General features: G+C 42.0%; 1 long non-coding RNA gene and 1 pseudogene across 2 annotated transcripts; both read left to right on the top strand.

Moving 5' to 3' along the window:
- Nucleotides 1–13,811: 13,811 nt before the first annotated feature.
- Nucleotides 13,812–22,569, top strand: LOC148006487 (uncharacterized). Of its 2 annotated transcripts, XR_015684428.1 has the most exons (6): nucleotides 16,156–16,368; nucleotides 19,805–20,092; nucleotides 20,591–20,758; nucleotides 20,908–20,956; nucleotides 21,846–21,964; nucleotides 22,126–22,569. It is a non-coding gene; the product is annotated as an uncharacterized LOC148006487 (long non-coding RNA). The 2 variants fall into 2 exon arrangements; XR_015684427.1 differs by lacking the exons at nucleotides 16,156–16,368; nucleotides 19,805–20,092; nucleotides 20,908–20,956 and adding exons at nucleotides 13,812–14,225; nucleotides 14,322–14,500.
- Nucleotides 22,570–22,935: 366 nt separating this feature from the next.
- On the top strand, nucleotides 22,936–23,518 carry Rpl10-ps3 (ribosomal protein L10, pseudogene 3; annotated as a pseudogene).
- The last annotated feature ends 2,539 nt before the right edge of the window (nucleotides 23,519–26,057 follow it).

Raw genomic sequence — 26,057 nt, 5'->3', positions numbered from 1 at the left:
GGTAATTGTACTAGCTCCAAGAAAATTGCTTTTGTTACCCGTATCTTTCTGTTTTTCAACAACCGAAGAGACTATTCTGTTACCTGTTATGTCTGTGCTGGGCACACTGGCCCACCCAGCATGTCACTTCCAGATCCGTCTCTTTGCCGCCCCCACCCCACAACCCCCACCCCCGGCATAGGCATCTCTGCATCTTTAGTTCTCAGGTCCAGTCAATGGTGGACCTGTACAAGCCTTTGGAGGGCAGAAAATCAGAAGTCTAGAATACCATTGTGTGTATCCATTAAAATGCTCACGGTTGAGCCAGGGGTAGTGGTGATACATGCCTTTAATGCCTGTAATTGGGAAGCAGAGGCAGATGAGTTTATGTAAAATTGAAGCCAGCCTGCTCTATATTGTGAGTTCCTGGACTATGTAGTAAGACCATGTCTCAAAATAAAAAAACAAACAAACAAACAAACAAACAAACAACAACAAAACCAGAAAAAAAATTGCTCTTAGTTCAACAACCAACAAGATAGAAGCAGATGAATTTTCAACATGTTGGTATAATCTTACGTGCCTTACGACTGACGGGGAAATCCTACAGACAGAACCACTAAGGGCCAAAACAACAGGAATGTTGTCTGCCATTATTTGTCAACCTTTACTAAGGGCACTAGCGATTGTGATTAGACCCTGAGGATGTCACAGAGTTTAGGCTGTAGCTTGCTGGGATTTAATATGCAGAAGGCCCTTGGTTCAGTTCATAACAACATCCCCCAAAGAATACAAATATAAAAATGGAAAAAGAAGGAAAATGTGTTAGGGATTTAGCTCAGTGATAGAGTGCAAGTGCAAGGCCCTGGGTTCGGTCCTCAGCTCCAGAAAAAAAAAAGAAAAGAAAAGAAAGAAGGAAAATGTATTTTATTCTCTGCATGGGGTATGACTATTATGCTTTCAAACTGAAGATTCAGCTGAAAAGTTCACATACATAAGACAATTTGATAAAGCATGCAGAATTAGTAATTAGACCCAATTGGCCTCACACTTACAAGCAATGGTATTGCTTGTCTGGCAACATAAGGAAGGCCTTACTTAAGTAGCAAGAACAATAAAAGCAGTGAGTGCCTAGAAATGGATCGACAGGACACAGACAGTTCTAGCTGAAGAAAACTAAAAGAAAAACCAAAGAACCTGAAAAAGTCTCAAATGAGCAGACAGACAGACAGACAGACATTGAATAAGATATTTTAATGCTTAAAATGTCACCCCTTTAAATTAATATTTTAGCATGATTCCAATTAAAATACCAATTTATTTTCTTTTTATACTTGACAAGATAGTTATTAAATATGTTTTTAGAATGAGAGGGGAAAGATCCAGGAATATATTTTCGTTTTTGTTCTTTGAGACAGTTTCTATGTTTAACTCTGGCTGTCCTGGAACTTGCTCTATAGACCAGGCTGGCCTCCAGCTCAAAGATCTGCCTGCCTCTGTCTCCTGAGTGCTGGGACTAAAGGCCTGTGCAACTGTGTCTGGCTGCCAAAAGTATTTCAAGCGTTAAAAGTTTCTTGCCTGTCCTCAAGGATCATAGCCTGTAAGTATGCTACAGACTACGGTCGCTAGTTTTCTTGTCTGCTTAGGGTTATGGGAACCTAATTTTCTACCTCCTATATTTCTATATTGTGAGAAAACTTATTTGTGTTCTGAAAGATCCATGTGGCTCAAAATCTAAAAGCTGTTTTAAAAGTTGATAAATTTGGAATGGAGATGCAATTTAGCATTAGAGAGTTTGTCCAGCCTACAGGAGGCCCCAGGCTCCAGGTTCCATCCTCTGTGCTTTACAAGATAAATAAATTCAACTATGTGAAATGTAAAGTCATAGAGTTAAAAGGCACACTAGGAAAAGTGCCCTCGGCTCATATCATAGACAAAGCATTGATATCCTTCAGAGTAAAAGCTGCTAGAAGGGCTGGAGAGATTGCTCAGTGGTTAAGAGCACTGACTGCTCTTCCAGAGGTCCTGAGTTCAATTCCCAGCAACCACATGGTGGCTCACAACCATCTCTAATGGGGTCTGACATCCTCATCTGGTGTGCATGAAAACAGAGTACTCATACACATAAAATAAATAAAACTTTAAAAAAAAAGACTCAATAAAAACATGCTAGAAATATCAAAGATTAAATACCCTTTATATACAAAACAGTACTAGAAATATGAGATTAAAATTTGACCCTCCAATAGAAATATAGGCAATAAATATTTACATATCTATTGATATGTTCTAAAATCTGTCTTATGGAACTACAGATTAATACTATTCTATGGCATTAAACTAAAAGGCACATATATCCTTGACTCAAACCCTTATAACTAATATATATAGGAATGTGTTTGAAACAATGAATTGCTTGATTTAACCATTGTATAGTGTGTGTGTGTGTATATACATATATATATGTCAATATCACATACATATGTACATATGCATCTATATTATACATGCACATATATTATATATGTATATATACACACATACATATGTATATAATACATATATGTACATATATGCACACATACACATATATGCACATATACATATATGTACACAAACATATACATATGTATGTGTGCATATACAAACACACATGTATATACATGAAATATATGTATATATATTTTATCCATAAAATATCACATTATAACCATAAATATACACTTTATTATTCATCAATTAAAAGTAAATCTTTCCTTAAAAATGACCAAGATAAAAGTCATTCATGAAATCATTATTTACAATAGCAGAGGGTTGGGGATTTGGCTCAGTGGTAGAGCGCTTGCCTAGCAAGCACAAGGCCCTGGGTTCGGTCCCCAGCTCCGAAAAACAGACATACAATAGCAGCATTGAGTAACACAACATGTGTTGATGCTGCGTTCACCAGTCCAGTGAACCATAACTCATCAGAGGAATGAAATATTATCCAGCAGTACAAACGAAGTATACAGGAAGAGAATGAAGGTGTGCCATACAACAGTCTACGTTTAGATCCTCATAAATATGGTTCAAAATCTGGTGACATAGGGCTGGGGATGAGGCTCAGAGGTGGGACGTTTGCCAAGCATGCATGAGGTCCTGGGTTTAGTCACCAGCACTGAAAACAAAAACCTTTCTTTGGACCAGCAAAACGCACTTGCTGCTAAGCACAACAGCCCAATTCAATCCTTGGGGTCATATGGTAGAAGGAGAGAAATGATTCCTCCAAGCCCCAGAGCATCCTCTGACCTTCATATCCATGCTGGCCCACATGCACACATGCATACTACATAATAAATGAGTACAATTACAGAAACTTACAATACATTTTAGAAAAAACACAAATTGTACAGCAGTGTGTACTCAACTATTTAAAAAAAACACATTAGCCATATTATTAGTGTTTTTATAAACATTTCCAAGAACAGTCATGATGAAGGCAAGGAGAAGGGAGGAAATCTAGAAAATGAAAAACAGAGTTTGGAATCCTTTTGAGTGGTATACCTTTAATCTCAGCTCCTGGGAGGAAGAGGCAATTGCATCTTTGTGAGTTCAAGGCTAACCTGGACTAGTGAGTTCCAGGACAGCCAGGATGACGTAGAGAAACTCTGGCTAAAACAAACAAAAACAAACAATCCCAGAGACCATTTCCAGCTCAAGACTTAGCTTCTTTGTATCAGAAAACGTCTTAGCAGATAGGAAACTGAAGTCTTGTAAATATTTATCAACAAGAGGACACACAAGATTAGATATACTGACTCTTCCCTTCAACTAAGTACCAAGGGCCCTTGCCAACCAGCAGCTGATATTTTACATTTGCTCTAATCAGATGCAGCAAAACTGTGTTTGCACAGCAGGCTCCCCCACATCGGCGTGCTGTTAGGAGAAACCTTAGAGGTTGGCACTTTACTCATGCCATCCTCTATCTCAGTTAACTGGCATCCAGTGTGCCCTGTAAAACGAAGAAAAGTAAACCTAGGGAGACGATGGACAGCTTCAAACTCTTGAGGAGTCGAAGTCTTAGCCAACTCCCTGATTCTGATCTTAGGAGTCACTCCGCATCTCAAGCTCAGATGAGTATTTGATTAGGAAATGTTTTCAACGTATGTGTATGTACGTTTGTTTGTACGTGTCTGCATACACGCCTGTGGGTACCTGCAGAGGCCACAAGAGAGGAACAGATCCTCATGGATAGTGAGCTTACAAGTGCTTTCGATCCATGTCGGTGCCGGGAGCTAAACCCGGGTCCTCAGTAACAAGAGCAAATACTCTGGTGCTGAGAGATCTCTCCAGTCCCAAAGGGCATTTCTTTCTATTATGTCAAATAACATGCATTTATTTAGAACAATCACTAACTAGTTTGCACTTAGAGTTTGGCTGGAGTTGAGCATTGCATCAGTACTTTTTCCAGAGTAAGATTTTACTCCCCCCCCCTTCCTTTCCATTGTGTTTATTTTGCGTTTCTGTGTGTATGTGTACATGCGCACACGTGTGGGCATTTGTGTGTCATGGCATGCAAACGGAGGTCAGAGGACAACTTCTGGCAATCAGTTCTCTCCTTCCACTAAGTAGGCCCCAGAGATGAAACTTGCATGGTCAGGTTTGTCACCTTTACCTGTTGAGCCATCTCATTGGCCCAAATTCGGTTTCCAAATGGTCGTGGCAGGACTTGCAACCGCTCTTCCCCTTCATAAGTAACCTCTGAGGCATTCTTAGCCTCCTGACAGCTTCCTGATGACCGCACTTTGCTCCGACTATCTCTTTTGCTAAGGATCAATTTCATATCTGATCATATTACGGTTCAGGAAGCCTGTCAGTGAGACTGGGCAACTTTCCCAGGATCACACAGCCAAGGAACTCAACCCAGATCTACACTTACCTTCGTAGCACCCAGCAGGACTTTTCAAAATATAAGTAGAGGGACAGAGAGATGGCTCGGCTGTTAAGGCAGCTCTTCCAGGAGACCTGGATTGGATTCCCACGCACCCACCCACCAACCCTCTATAACTCTCCAGTCTCAGGAGAGTCTGAAGCTTTCCCCTGGCCTCCTCAGGCACCAGGCATGGCACACAGACCTATATATAATGCAGTTTGTAAAGAACTGCTTGGCATGGTCTTCATTTGAATGTTAAAGCTTCAGTTGCTTCGCAGAGAATGTCTTAGAGATAACCACACCATAGGTGTAAGTGCCATGTTTCTCTGAAGACCGCATTGCCTATCAGATGACCATAGGTCCCATTAGCATCAGCCACTACCATACCGTACATTAAATGGAGTCCTAATTTTCCTCATTATATCTACTTGCCTTTTATTCTCAACCCTTCCTATAACCTCATCTTTTCTGTGAACTCCTCGGCGCCGTCCCTTTTACGTGCCCATTCCAAGTCTCTTATGTCTCTATAGGGTTATATTATAGGTTTTTAAGTACCTGATTGTTCTTTTGTGTGTGTGTGTCCCCCTCTTTGAGTGTGTGCGTGTGTGTGTGTGTGTGTGTGTTTGCATATGCACAATCAATATGGTGTGTGTGTGGAAGTCAGAGGTGGATGACAGATGTCTTTGTCTCTCTCATTGGACTTGAAACTCATTGATTCAGCCAAGCTAGCTAGCCAGCAAGCCCAGCAGTCCTCCTGTCTCTGCCTCCCCAGTATTCACCACCCCCAGCTTTTATGCACACCAAACTGAGGATTAAATTCAGGTTCTCACTTCCCCTGCTGAGCCATCTCCCCGGTCCCTGGTTGTTCTTTTAACCACACTGATGTGTCTCCCTAACAGTGCACTCTGTTTTATCTCCTCTCCTTGAACCTTCTGAGAGACAATTCTTTCCTCTTTTTTCCTCTATGTTTGTTTACCTATTTATTTTGAGGTAAGCTCTTATTATGATCTGGGCCAAGCACTTATGATGCGCCATCCACCCTTGCCTCAGCTTACTAAGAGCTGGGATTTCAGGAGTGCAGCACCACAGCCAGCCGAGGCATTAGCTCTTTTGTGACTTATCAATTCATAGTGCACTCAGAGTGGATGTAAATATGACATTTCAGATATGAAATTGATCCTTAGCAAAAGAGATAGTCGGAGCAAAGTGCGGTCATCAAATCCGGTATTGACTCGACGTTGCCTTTGAAGATGTTGGACTGTGGAACCAGACTGTAAAGAACCAAGTTCCTTGGAGCGATATTCCTCAGATTAACCTACGAACCACTGACAATCAAATACAGAGATTCAGAGGCCTCTGTAATTCCCATTTACAGATTTGAGTCAATGACAGAGGTTGATAAGCAGCAATCAAGGCAGGAGTAAGAGAAGTAAGATCTTGAAGCTCCACCAATATGGTTTCTTTTATTTCCCTAGTAGAGTTCCCCTTTCTGTGCTTACCACCAAAAAAAAAAAAAATAAAATAATAGTAATTAAATAAATGAATAAATAAATAAATAAAAACTAAACAAATGCCATGAAGAAAAAAAAGGAAAGGAAATAAAAGTAAATTTATGAGCATCTTAATTTGAATTTCAACATGAAAAACACAGCTATTATAGCTTTATTACATCCAATAGCACAGAATTATGCTTCACCCTTCAAATTATGTCATATAGTAAAGGGTCAGGGGCAAAATTATAGATCATAAGCCCTGTGGTGTTTAATTATTCACAAAGCATTGGGATGTATTTCGTGGCCTAGGCTGATGCAGTGAAAAGAGCAAAGGTTTTTGGAACGAGTTAACACACAGGAGGTCTGCCTTGGACCTTCGGCTGAGTGACTGAATCATAGAACTATGTGACCTTGGCCAAGTTCCCCTAATCAAACCAAACTAGACTTTATCACCTGGAAACGGTCATTGTGAAGATTACTAGTGGCGAATCAAGGCATCAGGATACAGAACTTTAGTCACACTGCTCAAGAAAGCAAGTCTCTCCAGAACCCTTCCCAAGGCAAACACAACTTTGCTAAGTCAAATTGAGTATGAGATGATCAGCTGTGTGTTATCTGACCTTCCCACTGGAGTGGGCAGCTGTAAAAACATATTTACTGCTGCTCATATAACTCAAACTCTTCAATAGCCTAGATTGGTTAAATTTCAGTAAGAAATGCCTCCATAATGTTCCGTTTCAGAAGAATCAAAAATGGGCGGGGGGTTGGGGGGTGACTGACAAGACAGGCAGAAAGCATCTACCTTGTCAATCAGTATTGTCCCAAAGCTCACATCCCTGTTGTTGCGACTGGGACAGTGTCTTATGAGGCTAGCTTACGACGTGCCATCCTCCTGGCTTAGCCTCTCAAGTCCTGGAATCACAGACGTCCATCGGCAAATCCAGCTGGGAAAACATCTACCTAGCAATATTATAGACCTTTTAAAAAGATAAATCTGGGCCTTCTAGAAGGCTCAGCATGTGTTTGGCACCAAGCTTGACAATTTGAGCTTGATCTTTAGATGGAGAGGACTCACTTCTGAAAGCTGTCATCTAGTCTCATGTGATGCTGTGGCATGAATGTGAATGTGTGTACATGGACACACACATACACAATAAATAAAATGTAAAATAAGATAATACGAAAGTGAATGATATTGTAGGGTAGTGAGAAGATAATTGGAGCCAATCCGATGAAAGTTGTTTATTACAATAATAGTCTGTCAACAGGTGCAATGATCAACATGGCCTGATATACGTCCTGCTGACAAACACCATTCAGTACTCTACTGACATACACCATTCAGTACTCCACTGACATACACCATTGACAGCTATTGATATACTTAGCAGTGTAGTAGAATCCCAATGGTGCTAAATTAAAGGACTCAGATTAAAGAGAGACCATATTATAAGATTCTGTTTATGGTATTCTAGAATATCAAATTAGACCATAGCTACCTAACGTAGACCTGTAGACACCTGGCAAGGCAGGCAGGCAGGAAGAAGCAGGGTTGAAATTGAGTTTAACCCTGGATGTAGTTCAGTGGTACAGTGCTTGTGAGACAGCTGGAAGGCCCTGAGTTCGGTCCCCAGTAGCCCAGGAAGAGCACATCTCTGGATGAGGAATAGTTTATTATCCTGATTGTGGTAACAGCTTCATTCGAGTGTGTAGGGATGGACATGCATCTACCAGATTAGGTACTTTAAATGTGTGCCATTTATTGTACGTCAGATAAATCTCAATTAAAAAAAAAAAGTGCCTTGCGTAGGTAGGGCCCCGAGTTCAATTCCTAGAACCTAAAAAGAAAGGAATGAAGGAAAGAAATTATGTCAATTTTGCATAAAATAAAGAGGAAACTCCGGCCCTCTGTCCTGAGAGTGGATCTTCATTACTTCTTGACAATGGGCAATTGTGATATTTTATTTCTGGGCTGATGGGCTTTAAGGGTAAAACCTATTCTTTTTTTTTTTTTTTTTGGAGCTGGGGACCGAACCCAGGGCCTTGCGCTTCCTAGGTAAGCGCTCTACCACTGAGCTAAATCCCCAGCCCCTGGTAAAACCTATTCTTAACTCATGTCCCTCGACCTCCACCCTGCCCCACCAGTGAATGGCTGTTGTTTTTTTTTTTAATGGATAATAAATTATCTGGACACTTTTTACCCATATTTTAAGTGTTTTTAAAACATCAAAATGGTTCTAGATAACTTTCCAAAATAACTTTGCAATTTTGGAATGCCCCATGGTTCACAGTTTGTCATCACACTTAAGAACATTAGTTGGGCATTTTCTGTTCCTGTAATCACAGCCCCTGGGAGGCAGAGACAGGAAGGCCTTTGTAATAAGATTCTGGCCAGGGCTCTGAAGTCAGACTCTGTCTCAGAGACAAAAAAAATGAACAAAAGTGCAAGACAGTGTTCAGCTACATGCTGCTTGAGCACAGAGAAAAGGTATTTTCTATTGACTTTATTTTCTCAGTTTAAGAAAAAAAGTCTTTTTGTGGTGTGTGTGCCTACCTGTCTGAGTGTGTCTATGTGTGTCTGTGTGTGTCTGTGTGTCTGTGTGTGTCTGTGTGTCTGTGTGTGTCTGTGTGTCTGTGTGTGTCTGTGTGTCTGTGTGTGTCTGTGTGTCTGCTTGTGTGCTGGAGATTTAAAAAAAAAGGACAACTTCCAGGAGTCAATTTTTTCCTTCCCAGGCATGGGTCCTGGGGATTGAACTCAGGTTGCCACGGTTAGCAGCAAGCACTTTTCCCCACTGAGCCATCTCACCTACCCTTCCTAGGTTGTTAAAGGGATAATAACCTACCTATGTCTTTTTGCTTTTTTTCTCAGAGGCTCAAAATGAACTAATTTGTATAAAGCACATGACCCACGGTAACCACTAAATATTGGCTTTAGTTTTTACGTTGTTACTACTATTCATAAGTCTACAGGTCCAATATGTTTTTGTTTTTTGTTTTGTTTTGTTTTCTTAGTTTTTGCAAAACAGGGTTTGTCTGCATAGCCCTGACTGTCCTGGAACTCACTCTGTAGACCAGGCTGGCCTCAAACTCAGAGATCCTCCTGCCTCTGCCTCCCAAGTGCTGGGACTAAAGTCATGTGCCACTACTGTCTGGCAGGTCCAGTATGTTATTAAAGGAAAAGAATCCTTAAAGTTTTTTAAAATATTCTAAGAAACTGTCAGCATACATCGCAAACATACAATGTAGGCTAGAAGAGAAAACCTCCTGTCCTCATATCCAGTTGCAAGTGAATTATTACATCTCGAACACAAACTTTTTAGTTTATGAACTCCACAGACAGGCATTTCCCATCTTTCATTAGGACAGTGTGACCTGAACCTCCCCGGAGGAAGGAACCATTCCAGGCCGCTATTAAAGGTCACCTGACGGCCTCGAGAAGCGTGCAACTAGAGGAATTTAATTATTGGAACAATTGCAAGGGCAGCGGCAGCTTATGGTCTTGTCAGCATATGTTATACTTTGTCCTTAGACTGCTTCGTGAGGAGAAAAATGAAGACCTGACGTTGACTTTCTCTCTGCCCTCCGCTTCAGAGGTCTTCCATGTGGAAACCCTCTTCTTGTATTTGTTTGCGTGCTTTCTCTGGTGAAAAACACATTGTCATTCCGTCCTTGGGGAACCAATTAAACAGAATGTGGAAAAGTGGAATCTTCAGGGAACTCTGCTAGGCGTGAGCTCAGTAAATACAAATACACTGTGCGCCAAGAGACTCCAGAGCCCTGACCTCCCGTGGACTAAGCCTAGGCTTTGAAACCAACCATTTCAGGATCAATTGTTCCTGAACTTTCAGACAGTTACTTAAAAAAAGACTGCCATGGTCGGATTTATATTAGACCCAATTACATCTCCCCGATTTGTAAGGAATATTTATAAAAAAATAAATACAATAACGTATCCTCAATAAACTAGGTTAGATCAATCCCTTTCAAAATCCAAAATTTAATATGTAACTAATATTTACATACTGAACTGAGTATGGTTCAGTATGGCTCAATGAAGTATGGCCTTCAAAGGGGAACTCAATTTGTTTGTGTGGGATAAACAGAAGACCAAGGGTTGAGAAATGTCATCCTTTTTCTGATTCTGTCCATAGCAGGTGGGTGATCACTAGTAACCAGCTGAACCCTCAGTCTCCTCAAAGATAAAAGTCAAAGGTTGACCAGAAAAAATAACCTAGAATATATCCTGTAATTTTTGTGCCATTTCAAACATTAATAATCAACCACTGATCTTTTATACCAAATTGAGAAGCTAGGAAGTTGAGTGCTGTGTGGTACAATGATTGCCTGGTTTGTGTGACATTCTGGATTGATCTTGAACACAGAGGTAGTGGGGTTAAGGGAGCTTCACGAAAGGAACATTGGATAACTGCTTCTGAACACTCAATAAAGCGTGTCGAGGAGCCACTGTGTAACAGATTTGAATTGACAATCTAAATGAAATCCACTTCCTTTGGAACACTAGAGCACATTATAATCCCTGTAATGGTGGAGTTGATGCAGGAAGATTCTTTTGAGTTCAGGGCCAGCTTGGGCTACAAAGCAAGATCCTGTTACAAAAAAATATAAAGGAAGGAAGGAAGGAGAGCCTTCCAGAAGGAAGGGAGACAAAAAAAAAAAAAAAAAGGAATAAAAACAAAAAAGAAAGAAACTGACAGTTACTAAACCACAAGATGTCTAAGATTTGTTTTAATTTTAACATTATTCAAAGGGCAAAAGTCAAGGTCCATGGGGGGATGGTGGCGATGACCACAGAAGACAGCTCTCTCAGAAACATACGTACATTCCCTCTCCACTTTGTGTCCTCTCTGCACAGCCAGTTCACAGGGGCACACTGCTCTCCCACTCACTGAATTCCAACGTCTGCTTGTCCAAAATGAAAGTTGTTTAATTACTTTCCCCTTTGTTCTAAAATTGTTTTCTGTAAAACTCTGGACATAGAAGAAGACAAAATTGAAGGTCAGCAAGAAAGCTCATCCAATAAAGGTGCCGTTGTCAATGCCTGGTGACGTGAAAACTTGTGTGGTAGGAAGAAAGAACCAGTTCTCACAAGTTGTCCTCTGATCTCCACATATGCTCCATGGCACGCACACACATGCACACAGGCAAACATTAATTAATTAGTTAATTAATTAATTTTACAATGTAAAAAGAAAACTATGAAAATGAAGAGTATTTGGTTTTCTCCTCCGTTATTAGTTTCCGCGGAGCAGCAAGGTGGACATAAATTTGGGCCTATATATTTTGCTCATTTCCTCATACAACAGTGTTATACACTCTGAAGATTCAATTCTTCATCTCTGCTCATAAACCTTCATGTTTGGGAATTCCTACTCTGCTGCACAAAACTTTGCAAATACAGAGTCTATTGAAAGAAGGCTCTTTAAGGGTCTCATAATAACCACAATTCAGGATAATCCAGTCCGTGGGCTCTGCGTGAGTAAATACAGACTGAATATACTTGCAAAGTCTGTGATTAAAATCCAGCTTGAAAAGAAAGGAAAAGAAAAGAAGCCAGGTAGTGGTGGTGCACACCTTGAATCCCAGCGCTTGGACGCAGAGGCAGGCAGATCTCTGCGTTCCGGGAAGAGCCTAGTCTAAAGAGTGAGTTCCAGGATAGCCAGAGCTACACTGAGAAACCCTGACTTATAGTAAAAACAAAATAAAATTTAAAAGAAAATACATAAGTAAAGTCCAGCTTGAAAATAAAATAAGCGGGGGTTGGGGATTTAGCTCAGTGGTAGAGCGCTTGCCTAGCAAGCACAAGGCCCTGGGTTCGGTCCCCACCTCCGAAAAAAAAAAAACAAAAAACAAAAAACAAAAAAGAAGAAAAAAAAAAAAAGAAAAGAAAATAAGCCCAGTGGCTTAGGACAAAAGGAAGCATTACCTTCTCACCTCTGCACCCTACACACACACACACACACACACACACACACACACACACACACACACACACACACACGTACTTTTTTTTTCTTATGAAATCAATTTACTCAGGAAACTATAGGCTGGCAAAACCAAGAAGAATAAAATCATCCGTCTCCAGCAGACAGGCCTAATTAACCGATTAGGTGGCCATTTTGGAAGATATTCATTCTGTCTGCCTTCCCTCGGTGTAGACTTTTGTGGAGGTCAGCAGGTGCAGTTCTAAGAACCCTTTCAAACATCTGCCCTCTTTTGTTTCCTCCCAGCACCGCTCCCCCTGCTGGGCTCTGTTTCCGAGGGGAACAGGAAACTTCACTGGTTGGAACTGGCTTTGTAGACTTCCAACTCTTTGTAGCTACAGTTTGCACAGTGAGGTGTCTAAGTCCAAGACTCAAGGTTATGGGCGTGTTTGGGAGTTAACACACCAATTATTCCGAACCTTGATGTGCTGGAGTTCAGCTTATCTACTACTGGGCAGGCGACTCCTCAAGTTCAAATTTCTTTAGTAGCTATTCACAAGCATCTTACATAACTGGTGTAAATGAAGTCGGGCAGGGCAAGTATCCGGTATGCATCACTGTCTAGAACTAAGCTGATGGTGTCTGTGCTCTGGGTGTTTAATGAGAGTATCTCACCTGTCCACCTTCTATTGGACAGAAAGGAATGCCTGATGTGATGAGGTCATTTACTCTGTTGATAGAAAAAGGTATATATTATGGGAAAAATACTTTCCTCTTCTCAGAGAAATAAATTATTTTTTTCCTTTTATTGGATTTGTTTTTTAACATTTTAAATGTTATCCCCTTTCCCGGTTTCCCCTACAGAAGCCCGCTATCCCATCCCCCCCATCTACTCCCTACTCCCCCCTCCCCCCACATTTCCCTACACTGGAGCATCAGCCTCGACAGGACCAAACGCCTTGCCTCCCATTGATGCCAGATAATACCATCTTCTGCTACATATGTGGATGGAGCCATAGGTTCATCCCTGTGTACTCTTGGGATGGTGGTTTAGTCCCTGGGAGCTCTGGGGGGGATCTGGTTGGTTGATATTGTTGTTGTTCTTATGGGGTTACAAACTCCTTCAGCTAGAGAAGTAAATTCTTTTCTGAGGGTCTGAAGCTCTATTTAAAGCAATCACTAAGAGCGGTCCCTGTGCGCACACTCAGCGGCAGTTAATAAACAAGGCACCCAGGAGGCACACTGCCTCCGAGGCTCAACATATGCTCATCAGATCACCTACTGTTATGAAACAAACTACCTAATACTTAGTAGTTGGAAGTGATTTATGTCATCTGTCACAGGTCTGCGGGGTTGACCAGGTGCAAACAGGCAGTCTCTGTTACCTGGCAGCAGTCTCACTGTGCCTAGGGCTAGAGACGGCAGCCGAGGACAGCCAAGGGCCAGGGCAACTTGTTCTTTGCTTTTTTTTTAATCTCTGTGTGTGTGTGTGTGTGTGTGTGTGTGTGTGTGTGTGTGTGTGTGTGTGTGTGTGTGTGTTGGGGGGGTGTGTGCTTGTGCAGCACATGTCCTACAGAACAAATGTAGAGGTCATAGGTCAGAAGACAATTTGCAGGACCCCTCTGAGCCATCTTGTCTGCCTTATTTTTTTCCTTCTTTTCCTCTTCATTTTTGTTGTTGTTGTTGTTGTTGTTGTTTGTTTGTTTTTCCTTTGTTACTCTCTTTTTGAGGCAAGCAAGGTCTCTCGGTGAAGGCCTGGCAGGCCAGGAACTTTGCATAAACCTGGCTGTCATTTGCAGATTTAATACTCAGCCTACTGGGCCAAAGAACATTTCGATTGTAATTCCAAATGGGTCTGAGGATTCTTCCAACTCCAATGAGACAGAATGGGGAGAGACAGTAAGAGGAAGAGGCCTTGAAACTTGGTAGATTAGCCCGGGGGAAGGTAGAACATGGGGTTGGAGCATCACCAGTATCCAATCCTGTTGCCCTCAGAAGCCTCCTTTGATGACACCTCCTAGAAAACTCTGGATTTGGGTGCAGTAGTGCAGACACATCCGGAGCAGGAGTGGATTTTAGGCATTTCAGAAACAAGAAATTCAGACGTCTGTGGAAATGTACAAGGATCAGCAGAACTTCGAACTAACTGGGGCCAACCTGGATGAGGATAAACGGTAGGTCTGGGCTATAGTTCAGTGATAAAGCACTTGCCGGGCATGCCCAAGACCCTGGGCTGGATCCTAGCCCTACATCCCCACAGTGACGACTGAGAAACCTCCTTGACCTGGGTGGTCTGAAGCTGAGGTTCCATTTTCTTAAGCTGAACCACCGACGAGTTTTTCCTGTCGTTAGCTTTCTTTCTTTAATGTGTTGGGTTCTTATCATACAGCTCTCTTCCCTTTGAAAGAATGTACTTTGCAGCTGCCTAAAACAATATCTACCCAGTACATTTATTTTGTGAAGGTAATGGCTATTTCATTCAGTGTAAATTCCCCGGTAATACTGCTTAACAAGGAAATGAAAATACTTTACAAGCTCCCTCAGGGCAGTAGCTGTGTCACACAGGACTTTGGTATGATCTACCTCCTGGGCTCTTTGTTTACCTCTTCAGATGCCATAGTTTTAATAAGTAACCTGAATTGTTAGCATTATACACTTCCCTCCCGTTGATGCCGAAATGTCATCTCACTGTTATTACATCACTGCCTCTTTTGTGTTAAGGTCTTTGTAAATAATTTCTCCTACGCTTGTTTGCACTGTGCAGACCATTTTGCAGGCTTTTCATCTAAGAGATGAAAGGTTTAATTCAAGTTGGAGAATCTTGCTTCAATTACAAGGAGTGAATTTAGGCTCCATTTATCTCAAGGAGTATTTGAACATAAAGTTTACACAGAAATCCTGGGAGTGTCAAATTATGCAACCAAGAGAAAGTTAGTCTGCATTTTTTTTTTTTGAGAGTCGATCTGCTGTAGTCAGTGTGCATACTCTGTCAGATTTTTGAATGAAACAGTAAAATTACCAGCTTCGATTTTTTTAAAAAATAATTCCAAAAAAAAATAATAATTCCAAGGAGTTAAAAAACTGTAATTCACATTAAAGACTTAGATTATTAAAGCATAGAAGAAAATACAAAATCCATTCTTTAAAAATAATTTGTGAGCTCAAATTATGTTTTGAAATTCTTGGTGTTTTCTATAGGCAATGGTTTTTCCCTTCTTTGAGACAAACGTATCCCTGGCTAAGAAGGAACTCATTTTGTATAGATCAGGCTTCTTGCAACTCACAGAGCCACCTACAAGTGCTAGGTGTTGTACAAGTTTCCTTTAGACTGAAACATTCCATCCTACAGGAAAACTCCTTAGGCAGGAAGGTAAACAACTTACAATAGTTTCCGGAAGTCCCTGAAACTGACCAGATTTACTAGGCCCCTTCCTGCCAGAGTAAAGAGTAAAAGCAAGAGTCCCCCTCAGGAAAAGCCAAGCTACAAAGAAGACTCTGAGACTAGACTAGCTGCCTGGAAGCCTCAGATATCACTGAAGCTTCAAGAGCTTTAGACCAAACAAGGCACCTGGAACTTTGCGTTGTCTGCAGGCTGTACTGTGTGATCCAGGTTCCCAGCGTTGTAACCTGTCTCCAATGCTGGAGTGGGCTTTGGTGACGGAACTGCTTTTGAGTCATTTCTGCCTCTGTAAGACAGAGGCTCTGGAGCAACGTGAAATGACCAGATCAGAACAAATTGGCAGCATACAAGCTCAAGTTTATTGGTGCAGCTCTCTGGCAAGGTTCACCAGTCCCAGGGAAAAGGCCAGAGAAATCACACCCAGGGCCCATATAGACAATTCTTACAGTCCCAGGCAAGGGGAAGGGTGAAATGTCAGGCAAGAGCTGGATCTTTCTCCATATAAGATCCTGTTTCCAGTGCCTGGTGGTCATTCAGGAAGGGGGCTGGTGCTATCCAGAACTTGGCTTTGGTGCTGTCTGGGTAAGGGGCTGTTTTATAACACAGTGGAGCTGTAGCAGGAACACAAATGCCAGCTTAACAGTAAGCAACCTCTTAGCCATATTCCAGAGATTTATCCCAATAAAACTTACTGGTTCACCAAATTGGCTCCCTATCTGAGGTTACCCATGTCATACAACATTGGGACTAAAGTCTGACACCATCGTGCCTATGCAGTACGGGTGATGATTTTATTTTTTGTTGTTGGTGATATTTGTTTTATTTTTCTAAGACAGGGCTTCTCTGTATAGCCCTGGCTGTCCTCAAATTCCCTCTCTAGACCAGGCTGGTCTTGAACTCAGAGATCTATCTGCTTTTGCCTCTCAAATGCTGGACTTAAAAGGACATGTGCCACCACACCTGACTTAGGGTTGTGATGGCTAACATATAAATGACTAACTTTATGTTTAAAAGTTTAAAATCTTCATGCTTAAGAGAACTATAAAGCAAAATTAAATCTTATTAATGTTAATGTTAAGGGCTATTAGGGGTTAAAATTTTTACTGCTATTTCTGCTTCATAAACAATTTTGTTTTACATGAGAGGATCTTCTGCTTGCAAGAAAACAAATTGTTACTTTGTAGTCTTTGCTTTTATAAACCGTTGACTGAGCTGGCTGGGTATTGCATTTGGGAATTCCTAGTCTGGGTATGGACTTAGTGCCAGTGTCTGAATAAAGCCTCTTCTTTGTTAAAACGTAATAATGGTCGGACTGGTGAATCTCTGAGAAACCCCAGACCTGTAACATCTGGGGGCTTGTCTGAGATTTGGGCATTCACCTGGATCTACCTTCCTTTTTGGCTGGCCTTGGGAACCTGGAGGAGGCTCTTCTGGGAGCCAAGAAATCAGATATGCCTAGCATTTGGAGGGAACCACCAGCAGGTTCTCAACACTTAGATTGTGAGAAAAGAGGCACCAGAAAACTTCCAGTGGTATAGGTAAGGATCCTGTTTGCAGTGTGCAGTTGTGAGACTTACAGAAGAGCTGGGACGGTGCCGATTCCCAAGTCAGAGGCCTGTTTGACTATGGTTTGTCTGGATGACCGCCAGACTGTAGAGTTTTGTCAGTCTGTTCTGTGTTGCTTAGATTGCATTTGTGGTGTCGCATCTTCTTTCTGAAACAAATTCTTGTCTCTGAGCCTGCTTTGCTCTCAGCTTTCTCTGTTTCTTCCACATGGTTCCTGGATTCAAATTTCTTGAGATTCGGGTGTCTTTCAGGTATGGGTGATGTTAAATTGTAGTTTTATGCTTTTCTACTTCAGTGAAAAACTGGCTCTGCAGCTCTAAACTCAAACACATTTGTTTAAAGGTTTCCTCCAAAGTCTCTGTCCCATGTCAGGCAAGCCATGTGACTATGTGACAGAGAAAGGACAGCAAAACAGGACGAAAGGACAGACTATTTCCAGTGGGCATTATTGTTCCTCATCTCATGCTCTCTGGTTTGAGTTTAACCAAATGTTTACTAACATATGAATCTTACCTCAAGACTTATGACTATTATGTAAACTTTCTATAACTCAAAATTTGCGAATTTATTCAGTATGGTTAAAGATCTGTAAAATATTTAACGAAAGGTTAAAACTTACAGCATCGGGGTTGGGGATTTAGCTCAGTGGTAGAGCGCTTGCCTAGGAAGCGCAAGGCCCTGGGTTCGGTCCCCAGCTCCGAAAAAAAAGAAAAAGGAAAAAAAAAAAAAAAAAAAAAACCTTACAGCATCAGGGCTGAAGGTTGAAATCTATACATAAGTAAACTTAATTTCCTGCTGCCTACTACATGTGTAACCTGGATTCATCTCTTGTTTTAAAGAAATGGCTGGTTTAGGTAACAGTAGGTCTCTAAGATATTTTAGATTGGGGTAGATTTTTGTGTGGTGATTCTTGTCCTGAGAATAAAAACAACAGATAAGGAAGAAAATCAGGAAAACAAGGTTTATTTTTTAAAGATTGGGAAACAACACTGAAAAAGATATAATGGTTGAAAATATAATGATTTTTATTCCTCAATCAAAGCAACATAAGTGAGGTTTCATTTTCTGTGTTCAGTAACTTTTTGGTTTTTTGAAAAATGTGGCTAAATAACAGGTCAGCTTTATCTCAGAATAATGTCATGGGTTAAACCAAAATGTTTGTCCTCAGTGAATGTTCTCAAAATCCTTTAAGTCTGCAAGCATTGTTTGATATATGCAAAGATTATTCTACCCATTTTGCCAGTTCTAATTTTTATTTTAAATGGAGGGCTATAGCCAGCTACATACCTGAGCTAACAGGATACACCAGCTCAGGACCCAGAGGACTAGGCCTGAGAAATCCGTTTAAAAGGGCCAAGACAGAAATTGTTTCCAGAAACAGAAAGAAGATGGAAAGCTCCAGAAAGGAAGCTATCTTAAAAGTAAATCATCCCAGGCCTCCCGGCTTAGGGCTTCTAGTTGGGTCTTCTGGTTTAAAAATATGACTTAAAAAGACCAGCAGAGGTTTGAAGACATGACATAGGATCTGGCCAGGGTTTTGGACAAGCCAAGATGTACTGATCTGTATTAGTCTAGATGAAGAATAACAGAGGCTCAGGAAACAAGGTGGCCTGGGATGAAAAGAGATATGAGGAAAATTGAGGTAAAGCATGGGGAAGGAGAGGTAAAGCATGGGGAAGGAGAGGTAAAGCATGGGGAAGGAGAGGTAAAGCTAGGAGTTAGAGCCACAGCTTCTAAGCACAAGGAACTGAGGTGTTCCTATCTTACGATACAGCAAGAGGTTGCCCTAAGCAGTTTGGAAGGGTCTATGGAATATCTCTCCTCACCTAAATCTAGTCAGGCTAACAAGCTGGCTTGAAAATGTATGTCTGACCTCCTTGTCTCTGCTGACTTTGTTAAGCTTTAGCTATTTGGATAAACCGATTGACACAAGACACTGTGATAGTCTGTAATGATGCACTGTAAAAGGATCAAAAATTGGGGTTGGGGATTTAGCTCAGTGATAGAGCGCTTACCTAGGAAGCGCAAGGCCCTGGGTTCGGTCCCCAGCTCCGAAAAAAAGAACCAAAAAAAAAAAAAAAAAAAGATCAAAAATTAAGATTCACAGTCTCTCTATTGGATAGATTTATGATTTGAAGTTTTATTTTTTGTTACTAAAGGAGCTTCAACTCAAAAATTGTAAATTTTTAAGGTTATAAGTAGGGCTGAAGTGGAAATTTCTGGTTTATTTGAAAACTCAATTATATCATGTGATGTTTTTCTGGAAACTGTCTTGTAAGAGGATGTTTTTGCTGAAGACACATGGGACGATATTTTGTTGGGAACAGATATGTGGTATTTTTCTGGAAGGTGCCGGAAAAAAGGGCATGTGATATTTTCCTAGAGAAAACGTGATGTTTAGAAAGGGTATAAATAGAACCCAACAGACGGTGGACACCAAAGACCCTGACACTGTGTGGTATTGGTTCACCTTGCCACTCTTTGCTGCTTATTGTTTGTTGTGACTTCATAGAAAGAAACACACCAACAAACTTCTGGTGGTGTTCCGGAGGCTTCTTGATGCTTTCTCTGACTCAAGTTGATTGGCAGAGCATCAAAGTTCCTTCTGGATCAAAATGCCATCGCTGGTTCTGTGAATGGTGATTGCCAGTGGATCGAGTTACTGCTGCTGATTTGTGTGAACTTCACTGCTGATATCCTCACAACAGAGAATGAATTTGCTTCAAAGAATTATTTGTAGACAGGTCCACATCCTCCTTTGCCCTATTAACCTTTTTTCCCCCACTACCTCTAGTGTGTGGTGAGTAAAGCATTTAAGTACATTTATTAAAGTAGGTTTTGAAAAATGGAAGCTGACATAGGACATGCAGGTTATTAGTCAATCACTATACATGATCAAATTCTTCAACATGCTCATGTATAGTTCTGAGTAAATCTAACTCATCAACAGGGAGAAGCTGCGTTTAAACTTCTTTTTATGTGCTTTCAAGAATAAGCCTAAAACAAATAACTATAAAAACAAGTAAAGAGGCTGGAGAGATGGCTCAGGGGTTAAGAGCACTGACTGGTCTTCCAAGGTCCTGAGTTCAATTCCCAGCAACCACATGGTGGCTCACAACCATCTGTAATGCAATCCAGTGCCCTCTGCTGGCGTCTGGAGACAGCTACGGTGTACTCACATATATAAAATAAATAAGTCTTTTTTTAAAAAGTAAAGTTTGTTTAAAGTCATATGTATTTAATAGATAGTCTTCGAAAAGTCTTCACAGATATGGTGAATATGGCATTTAAAATCTAGTTTCTAGAGGCAACCCTAAGATCTCCTCCAAAGATGGCTCCACCTGGATTGTGGTAATGCTAACCAATGGTTGAAACTGTCCCACACTTCATCCATCTCCAGGACCCTGCTGAGACTACGGACTGCCTAGACACTGGAGAATTGACTGTCCCTCATTGCCTCATCAAGGTAGGCCAGCCTCTCAACTTTCTAATGCACTAACTGGAAAGTCCCTTTTGTGCCTGGCAGCTGAAGGCTGAGGCTGCCCTTTGTGGCAGTCAGAGTTAATGGTTTCTTGTGTGACACCTGGGAGCTAAAACCATTCCTCATCCATGGAGATTGCGGAGATTGCCGAGGAGGAGCCTATAGTAATCGTCTGGGTGGTGGGTAAGTACCTGTCATTTTGTTAATACTGAGGCCATTTGGTTTATACTGCCTGCTCAGATGTATCCGTCTCCAGTCTCTGGTGGGGTTGACGGAGCTTTAACAGTTTGACAGCAGCGGCCTGGTCAATGAATTCCATATATAAAAAGCAGGCCTTGATTTTTCTAGAGTTGTTAGGTCTCCTGGTTTGAAAAAGGCAAGCTCGCAAAACAGGTTTCCATGTAGCCTTTACAATTGCTCTATTTGAAGAGCTTGCGTTACAATGACTGCTCTCGGTAATCAGCCGCTATGTCTTATGGTAAATGATTAAATGGACAAGGTTCCAGGTTTATGTAAGTGTAAGAGTCTGAGAAAATAATAATAAAACTTAGGGCTGATATGTGATCTTAAGACTATAAAGGTTTAGAGTTTTGGTTTTTTGTTTTTTCTTTTTCGGAGCTGGGGACCGAACCCAGGGCTAGGCAAGCGCTCTACCCCTGAGCTAAATCCCCAGCCCCAGGTTTAGAGTTTTAACATATTAATCAGTGGAGTTCTGAGTGACTCTTGTAAATCACTGACTGATCTCATAGTCACAAGCCCAAAATTTAAAATTTCCTTTGGTTGTTTTTAAATGTAGACTAAAAGGTACTTTGTTGTGCTTAAATCATCTTTGTCATACTTGTGTGGGGTGTGTGTGTAATTCAGTCTTCTGAACAAAGGAAAATGTATTAGTGCTTTTAACTCAAAATAATTAATTTTGGTGGTCCCAAAGCTTTTAGTGTGAGTCAAAGGTATGGGTCTGCTGCTGTGTCTACATGTAGATTTCTGTACAGGTTACAAACCGTGGTAATGCTAACATATCTAAAAACTTTTATCTCTTTTTGTAAACTTTAAATTCATGTTTACATTTCAGGGAGTTGAGACTTGGATTCACCTGTCACAGGTCAAATGGACTCCAGATAAGATTTCCTGTCAATTAACAGCCTACCCTTCCTCACCTACTACTTACTCCTGACGGGGGACGTTCTAAATGTAAGATTTTCCTTTAAGTTCCTAAAGTTTAACTTCTGTTCCCTTGGCTGACGCACCCTACCCAGGATCAGCTGCAGACTACGAACTGCTCCAAACGGCTGTGAGCTTGCTGAAAGCTGATATAAACCAATACAGCTGTGTGATTGCTCCCTGCTTTTCAGCTCCTGTCTAAAGCTCCACCCCTTGGCCTTTAACTGGCATTACAGCCGTCCGGGGCCCTGACAACACACTAATTTCAGCTAAGAAGCAGTTACAGAGGAACATACATCTTCCCTTATCCTCAACAAAAGGCTGAAATGTTAGGTCTAAAGGAAGCTGGGACCTCACTGGAAAGCCCATACTCCATCATGCTTACCACCTTGCTGCTATCAAGGAAGACCATAGCCACACCGGGATACATCATCAGGGGATGATGACCCTGATGCAAAAAAATGGACAGTCACCAAGGCCTGAGAAGATCCACTAAAGATAAGACTGCCATGTAGCTGTCACATCATGTATTAATTGTAGACTAATGTTTTGTCTATGTTCCCTCCCTCTTTATGGAGTATATGTCTAGACCCCCCTTTTAGGAACAAATATAAACTTGCCATAAATGTCTCATAGCTCCTGGGCTGTCACCTCTGGGTTGAAACTATTTGGTTTGCATGTGATGATGGATTACATCCCTACTTAGCTCTTTGGCATGTGTATCAAGGCCTCGAACTTTGTCTCTTAGTATTCCTATGTTTGTATATGATGGTGTAGCACGGAGAGAGCACTTGTCTTTGCAAATCTTTCCAGCCTCCTGGGACAGAGAAACATGCAGTTCCTCTCCTTCTACCCCTCATAGTAAACTTAGGATTGACAACTGCTGTTCTAACAGCTGAAGTCATTCTGCTGGCAACAGGTACAACAATGGCTTGATGTCATTACAAAAATTTAGGATGTTAGACAACCCAGTATTTATTTGCATTAGAAAAGTCTACTGGGCTCTTTTCCTCTGGCGGGCCATCGATGATCCTAGTTGTCATCATGGGCCACCGCCACGCCCGGTGTTATCACTATTGTAAGAACAAGCCATACCCAAAGTCTCATTTCTGTAGTGGTGTCCCTGATGCTAAGATCCGCATCCTTGACTTGGGATGGAAGAAAGCAAAAGTGGATGAATTCCCACTTTGTGGCCACATGATGTCAGATGAATATGTGCAACTCTCTTCTGAAGCGCTGGAGGCTGCCCGTATTTGTGCCAACAAATACATGGTAAGAGTTGTTGTAAGGATGGCTTTCATATCCGGGTGAGGCTCCACCCTTTCCAGGTCATCAATATCAACAAGATGTTGTCCTGTGCTGGGGCTGACAGGCTCCAGACAGGTATTTGCGGTGCCTTTGGGAAGCCCCAGGGCACAGTAGCCAGGGTTCACATTGGCCAAGTCATCATGTCTATCCGAACCAAGCTGTAGAATAAGGAATGTGTGATTGAGGCTCTGCGCAGAGCCAAGTTCAAGTTCCCTGGCTGCCAGAAGATCCACATCTCAAAGAAATGGGGCTTCACCAAGTTCAATGTAGATGAATTTGAATACATGGTTGCTGATAAGTGGCTCATTCCTGATGGCTGTGGTGTCAAATATATCCCCAATCATGGTCCTCTGAACAAGTGGAGAGCCCTGCATTCCTTAAGGCTTCCACAGTGCTCTCCTATACCCTATCAAATCACGTTCAATAAATCTCACATCAAATCTGAAAAAAAAAAAAAGAAAGAAAAAGAAAAGTCTACTGGGGGCTGGAGAGATGGCTCAGTGGTTAAGAGCACTGACTGCTCTTTCAGAGGTCCTGAGTTCAAATCCCAGCAGCCACATGGTGGCTTACAACCATCTGTAATGGGATCCGATGCCCTTCTTCTGGTGTGTCTGAAGAGAATGACAGTGTACTCATACATAAAATAAATAAATCTTTTTTAAAAAGTCTACTGTAAAATTAGAAGAAGCGGTTGATTCATTAGCTGAGGTAGTCTAACATCATGTTAGGGCACTTGATCTGCTTTATGCAGACAAAGAGGTTACTGTATGACCTTGGGGAAACTTGCTGTTTCTATGCAAACTACTAAGCAAACTATTCAGTATAGTTTGGCTTTGAAAAAAAGTCTCACAGAGAGGGAAAAGGCCCTACAAGGAAGAAGTAAAAAACTCCCATTATCTTTCTCAAGTTCTCCCTGACTAGTAACTCTACTGTCTATTGTCATAAGGCCCTTAGCTCTCCTGCTTCTGCTGATTGAGGTTGGCCCTGCATCATCAATACTCTGTAACCAGGTGTATAAATTGCCACTTAGGAACCATGATGATAATTAAGTCTCAGTATGAACAGGTACCCACCACGGAGTGAAGGATTTGGCTCAGGGTCAAGGGGGCAGGGAATGTGACAGTAATATTATGTTGATGGCTAACTTTATGTTTAAAAGTTTAAATTTTCTCTGCTTAAGAGAACTATAAAGCAAAATTAGACCTTCAAATGTTAAGGGCCGTTAGAGTTAAAATTTTTTTACTCCTGTTTCTGCTTCTGTAAACAAGCTTGTTTTGCTGGAGAGGAGCTTCTGCTTGCTTGAGAACTTATCAAAATGGCTGGCAGGGCACTGCATTCAGGAATCCTGAGTGAGTCCCAGCTATAGATCTAGTGCTAGTATCTGAGTAAAAGCCTCTTCTTTGTTAAAATGGTTAAAACGTATTAATGGTCAGATTGGTGAATCTCTAATGGACCCCAGGCCCATCGTAGGGTAATGGTTTTTAAAATACATTTCAAAAGAAGATACTTGTAGATTTCAAACATACTTAAAACAACAAAGAGAAAGATAAAAATACTCAGAATTTCCAACTATTAACACATTCTAAGCCCATATGAACTATTTTAGAAATTGATTTTTTGTGGGGTGGCAGTTAGGGAAGTGTATTTGGGAATGAATGTTGTAAAAAAAAGTCACTACCGCCACCACCAACAAAACCTAGTGGCAGATTCTACAGTACAGTTGTTCTTAGCCTGTGGATAACTACCCCACACATCTCAGATATTTTGCGTATCAGATATTTACGTTACAATTTATAGCAACAAAATTAGTTATGAAGTAGAAGCAAAAATAATTTTATAGTTGGAGGCCATCACAACATGAACTACATTAAAGGGTCACAGCATTAGGAAGGTTGAGAACCACTGCTCTAAATACCAGCTCTTGAGAAGTGGAGGCAGGAGGATTGTAGTTAACGCCACCTGGGTTTCATGAGACCCTATCTCAAAATTTCCAAATAAGTACATGGAAAGGAACCCTGTGGTCTTAGAATCCACCTCCGTGATTCTATTTGAACTGTGCCTGCTTGCTGGACTCTGGGTGGGTGAAGTGATACTGAGTGGCCGCTTGGACCAGGAGCCCAGGGCACGTGGGAGAAATGGAGGGCCTTCGAGTAAGCGAGCACGAGCTTGCAGCGTGGACTCATCCATCTCCCTGGGGCAGAGGTGTCAGGCACCAGCCACTGAGCATGACCTGGGCCAGAGAGCAGTTGGCCTCTTGTACAGTCCGGATCCCAGCTCAGAGCCCCAACCCCGGACTGGCGCCACAGTCAGCCGGTGGGGCGAGATAAAGCGGGCAAGATTCTGCGGGTCCAAATCAGGAAGGCGCAGCTCCGATAGCAGCGCAGGGGCCCGGGCTCCCGGTGTGTTTGCTCCAACTGTTTAAACTGCTTCAAAGAGCCAGGGCCAGAGCGACCTTCGGCAAACAGCTGCTAATCTCTAGCAAGGGGGTGCTGTTCCCGAGAGGACTAGGGAGCCAAGGCCTCCTGCTCGCGCCCCGCCCCCGCGGGACTTCAGCCCACCTGACTCCACCATGCCCCGAACCACGAGAGGAGGGCCAACAGTGCGGTCCAGGAGAACGCGGGAACTCCGGCCGGAAGCCCTCAGGTTCCTGCCCCGCCCCTAGCCTCTTGCTCCTCCCCCTGACCCCCGTCTTGTCCCCCTACCCTTGCCCCGCCCTAGGCCTTTGCCGGGCCCCTCGGGTTCTTGCCCTGCCCCCTGGCCCTTGTGCGAGGCTCCAAGCCCTTGCCCCTCCCCTTGCCCCGCCCCCATGCCCTTG

Source organism: Rattus norvegicus, chromosome 3 (genome assembly GCF_021556685.1).
Source record: "Rattus norvegicus strain SHRSP/BbbUtx chromosome 3, alternate assembly SHRSP_T2T, whole genome shotgun sequence".
NCBI classification, from domain to species: Eukaryota; Metazoa; Chordata; class Mammalia; order Rodentia; family Muridae; genus Rattus; species Rattus norvegicus.
This window is presented reverse-complemented; position numbering and strand designations above follow the sequence as displayed.